Source organism: Aegilops tauschii, chromosome 4 (genome assembly GCF_002575655.3).
Source record: "Aegilops tauschii subsp. strangulata cultivar AL8/78 chromosome 4, Aet v6.0, whole genome shotgun sequence".
In the NCBI taxonomy this organism is placed as follows: Eukaryota; Viridiplantae; Streptophyta; class Magnoliopsida; order Poales; family Poaceae; genus Aegilops; species Aegilops tauschii.
In genome coordinates this window covers 484,934,031-484,939,456 of record NC_053038.3, presented here as the reverse complement: position 1 = coordinate 484,939,456, position 5,426 = coordinate 484,934,031, and positions in this window count along the sequence as shown.

Sequence of the window (5,426 nt, the reverse complement as noted above, 5' to 3'; positions counted from 1 at the left end):
AGGAAGTGCGTCCGGGCAAAAAAAACGAGTCGCCCCCCTGACTGCTGGGACCCAGCAGCTACACCTTCGCACGCAAGGAAGTGCGTCCGGGCAAAAGAAACAAAACAATTCGCCCCCCTGACTGCTGGGACCCACCAGCTACATCTTCGCAGGCAAGGATGTGCCTGACAGTCGGGACCCACCTGGTCGAAGCGTACGTAGCGTTGTCATTCTGGTCGCGAACGTGTACGTACATACTGGTCGATGTAGAGGCGCGCACGTGTCGTAGTACAGGCGCGCACGTGTCGTAGTAGAGGCGCGCACGTAGCATGTACACGTACGTACAGCGGCCAGGGTGCAAGAAAGAAAATACGGCCACGTATGTGTACATACGGGCAGGGTCTCGAACGCCTACTCGCGCATACGTACGGCCAGGGCTCGTGTACATGGCTGGGTCGGAACGGAGAAACAGCGTCGTCGTCGTGTTCATGGGGAGGCAATGGATTGCGTCGTGTTCATGGGGAGGCAACGGAATGCGTCGTGTTCATGGAGAGGCAACGAAATGCGTCGTGTTCATCGGGAGGCAACGGAATGCGTCGTGTTCATCGGGAGGCAACAGAACGCGTGGGAGCCAACCGGCTGGGTCGGAACGGAATGTGTGGCCGTGTTCATCGGGAGAGCTTGGATGGAACAGGCGATGGAAACGAGGCCTGGCGTACCGCAGAACGGAGGAAACGGACCTCCTACGTTCGGAACGGGGTCCTGTTGATCGGGAGGGGTGTGGCGTACCGCAAAACGGAGGAAACTGGCCTCCTACGGTCGAAACGGGGGTCCTGTTGATCGGGAGGGGTGTGGCGTACCGCAAAACGGACGAAACGGACCTCCTACGGTCGAAACGGGGGTCCTGTTGATCGGGAGGGGTGTGGCGTACCGCAAAACGGACGAAACGGACCTCCTACGGTCGAAACGGGGGTCCTGTTGATCGGGAGGGGTGTGGCGTACCGCAAAACGGACGAAACGGACCTCCTACGGTCGAAACGGGGGTCCTGTTCATCGGGGGGGTGTGGCGTACCGCAAAACGGGACTCCACGGGATACTGTTCATCTCCACCGTCGACCTCCTCCAGCCTCCACGGGCTCCTATTCATCCAGCCTCCACCGCGCGCTACTCCACCGGCTACTGTTCAACCACCCCTCCACGGGCACCCCTCCACCGTCTACTGTTCATCCAGCCCTCCACACCACGGGGTCCTGTTCAACCACCCCTCCACGGGCACCCCTCCACCGTCTACTATTCATCCGGCCCTCCACCACACCACAGGGTCATGTTCATCCAGAGGCAACGCCACTGCTCACTGTTCATCCAAGCCCCCCCCCGGGCAACGCTCACTGTTCATCCAATCGATCGGCTTCAGTTAGCAGCAGTAGCGAAGGAATCGCTCGATCGGGTTCAGTTAACAGCCATCGATCGATCGCTCGGGTTCAGAAACGCGTAGCCTGCAGTGCAATCGCTCGGGTTCAGTTAGAGCCCAACGCCTCGCTCGGGTTCAGTTAGAGCCAACGCCTCGCACACACGCGCGTACATGTAAGAGAGAAACACGCATCGCTCGGCCCCCGACCTCCCACCATAACCGGGAACTCCCTGAAATTTTCCTCCCCCTTGCTCCTACCACGGTTTTTTCCGTCATGGACGGCCCAAAGAATGTCATGCAGCTGCGTCTCCGGCCCGCCCAGGACGAAAAGCCCATTTTCTGTCATGATTTTTTGTCATAGAAGTAGGAGCCCACCACATCTATGATTATACCGGGTTTTGTCACAATTATCGTCATAGAAGTGTCATATGTATGACAGAAAAAAAAATTGTTCGGCCCAAAATGTCATGGATGTGTCTTTTTTTTGTAGTGTTGGTAGATGGGAAGGCTGGTAAGGTCGACAGAAGTATACTGGATATACATTATATTAATGTGTACTTTACTAGTCCTCCTAGTAGCACCAGGGTATTAGATACCGGTTCGATTGCTAAGTGTTGGTAACTCAAAATAAAAGCTACGGAATAAACGGAGACTAGCTAAAGGTGAGATGACAATGTGTGTTGGAAATATTTCCGAGGTTGATGTGATCAAACATCGCATGCTCTCTCTACCATCGGGATTGGTGTTAAACCTAAATAATTGTTATTTGGTGTTTGCGTTGAGCATAGACATGATTGGATTATGTTTATCGCAATACGGTTATTCATTTAAGGAGAATAATGGTTACTTTGTTTATTTGAATAATACCTTCAATGGTCTTGCACCTAAAATGAATGGTTTATTGAATCTTGATCGTAGTGATACACATGTTCATGCCAAAAGATATAAGATAGTAATGATAGTACCACATACTTGTGGCACTGCCATTTGAGTCATATTGGTATAAGACGCATGAAGAAGCTCCATGTTGATGGATCTTTGGACTCACTCGTTTTTGAAAAGATTGAGACATGCGAACCATGTCTATTGGTGTATGCGCATGAAGAAACTCCATGCAAATGGATCGTTTGGACTCACTTGATTTTGAATCACTTGAGACATGCAAATCATACCACATGGGCAAGATGACTGAAAGGCCTCGTTTTCAGTGAGATGGAACAAAAGAGCAACTTGTTGGAAGTAATACATTTGATGTGTGCAATCCAATGAGTGTTGAGGCATGCAGTGGATATCGTTATGCTCTTACTTCACAGATGATTTGAGTAGATGCTGAGAATATTTACTTGATGAAACACAAGTCTGAATTATTGAAAGGTTCAAGTAACTTCAGAGTGAAGTTGAAGATCGTCGTCACAAGAGGATAAAATGTCTATGATATGATCATAGAGATGAATATCTGAGTTATGAGTTTGGTATACAATTAAAACATTGTGCAAATTGTTTCACAACTAATACCGCCTGGAACACCATAGTGTGATGGTGTGTCCGAACATCATAGATGCACCCTATTGGATGTGGGGGCATACCATGATGTCCCCTGTCAAATTACCACTATCGTTTATAGGTTAGGCATTAGAGACAACCGCATTCACTTTAAATAGGGCACCACATAATTCCGTTGAGATGACACCGTATGAAATATGGTTTAGAGAAACCTAAGCTGTCGTTTCTTAAAAGTTTGGGGTCGTGACGCTTATGTGAAAAAGTATTAGGCTGATAAGCTTGAACCCAAAGCGGATAAATGCATCTTCATAGAATACCCAAAATAGTTGGGTATACCTCCTATTCTAGATCCGGAAGCAAAAGTGATTGTTTCTAGAAATGGGTCCTTTCTCGAGGAAAAGTTTCTCTCGAAAGAATTGAGTGGGAGGATGGTGGAGACTTCATGAGGTTATTGAACCGTCACTTCAACTAGTGTGTAGCAGGGCACAGGAAGTTGTTCCTATGGCACCTACACCAATTGAAGTGGAAGCTTATGATAGTGATCATGAAACTTCGGATCAAGTCACTACCAAACCTCGTAGGTCGACAAGGATGCGTTCTACTTCAGAGTGGTACGTAATCCTGTCTTGGAAGTCATGTTGCTAGACAACAATGAACCTACGAGCTATGGAGAAGCGATGGTGGGCCCGGATTCCGAGAATGGCTCGAGGCCATAAAATCCGAGAGAGGATCCATGTATAAAAGCAAAGTATAGACTTTGGAAGAACTACTTGATGGTCATAAGGCTGTTGGGTGCAGATGGATTTTAAAAGGAAGACGGACAATGATGGTAAGTGTCACCATTAAGAAAGCTCGACTTGTTGTTAAGATGTTTTCCGACAAGTTCAAGGAGTTGACTGCGATGAGACTTTCTCACTCGTAGCAATGCTAAGAGTCTGTTGGAATTATATTAGCAGTTACTGCATTATTTATGAAATCTTGCAGATAGGATGTCAAAACATTGTTTCCTCGACGATTTTCTTGAGGAAAGGTTGTATGTGATACAACCAGAAGGTTTTGTCAATCCTAAAAGATGCTAACAAGTATGCAAAGCTCCACCAATCCTTCTGAGGACTGGAGTAAGCATCTCGGAGATGGAATGTACACTTTGATGAGATGATCAAAGATTTTGGGTTTATACAAAGTTTATGAGAAACTTGTAATTTCAAAGAAGTGAGTGAGAGCACTGTAGAATTTTTGATGAGTATATGTTGTTAACATATTTGTTGATCAGAAATGATGTAGAATTTCTGGAAAGCATACAGGGTTATTTGAAAACTGTTTTTCAATGGAAAACCTGGATTAAGCTACTTGAACATTGAGCATCAAGATCTATAAGGATAGATCAAAAACGCTTAATAGTACTTTCAAATGAATACATATCGTGACAAGATTTTGAAGGAGTTCAAAATAGATCAGCAAAGAAGGAGTTCTTGGCTGTGTTACAAGGTGTGAGTATTGAGTAAGACTCAAGACCTGCCACGGCAGAAGAGAGAGAAAGGATGAAGGTCGTCCCCTATGCTTTAGACGTAGGCTCTACAGTATGCTATGCTGTGTACCGCACCTGAAGTGTGCCTTGCCATGAGTCAGTCAAGGGGTACAAGAGTGATCCAGGAATGGATCACATGACAGTGGTCGAACTTATCCTTAGTAACTAGTGGACTAAGGAATTTTCTCAATTATGGAGGTGGTAAAAGAGTTCGTCGTAAAGGGTTACGTCGATGCAAACTTTGACACTAATCCGGATGACTCTGCGTAGTAAACCGGATTCGTATAGTAGAGCAGTTATTTGGAATAGCTCCAAGTAGCGCGTGGTAGCTGCATCTACAAGATGACATAGAGATTTGTAAAGCACACACGGATCTGAAAGGTTCAGACCCGTTGACTAATAACCTCTCTCACAAGCGAGATATGAACAAACCCCATGGGTTTTGGATTCATTACAATCACATAGTGATGTGAACTATATTATTGACTCTAGTGCAAGTGGGAGACTGTTGGAAATATGCCCTAGAGGCAATAATAAAATGGTTATTATTGTATTTCCTTGTTCATGATAATTGTCTATTATTCATGCTATAATTGTATTAACCGGAAACCGTAATACATGTGTGAATACATAGACCACAACATGTCCCTAGTAAGCCTCTAGTTGACTAGCTCGTTGATCAATAGATGGTCGTGGTTTCTTGGCCATGGACATTGGATGTCATTGATAACGGGATCACATCATTGGGAGAATGATGTGATGGACAAGACCCAATCCTAAGGATAGCACAAGATCGTGTAGTTTGTTTGCTAGAGCTTTTCTAATGTCAAGTATCGTTTCCTTAGACCATGAGATTATGCAACTCCCGGATACTGTAGGAATGCTTTGGGTGTATCAAACATCACAACGTAACTGGGTCACTATAAAGGTGCACTACAAGTATCTCTGAAAGTGTCTGTTGGGTTGGCACGAATCGAGACTGGGATTTGTCACTCCGTATGACGG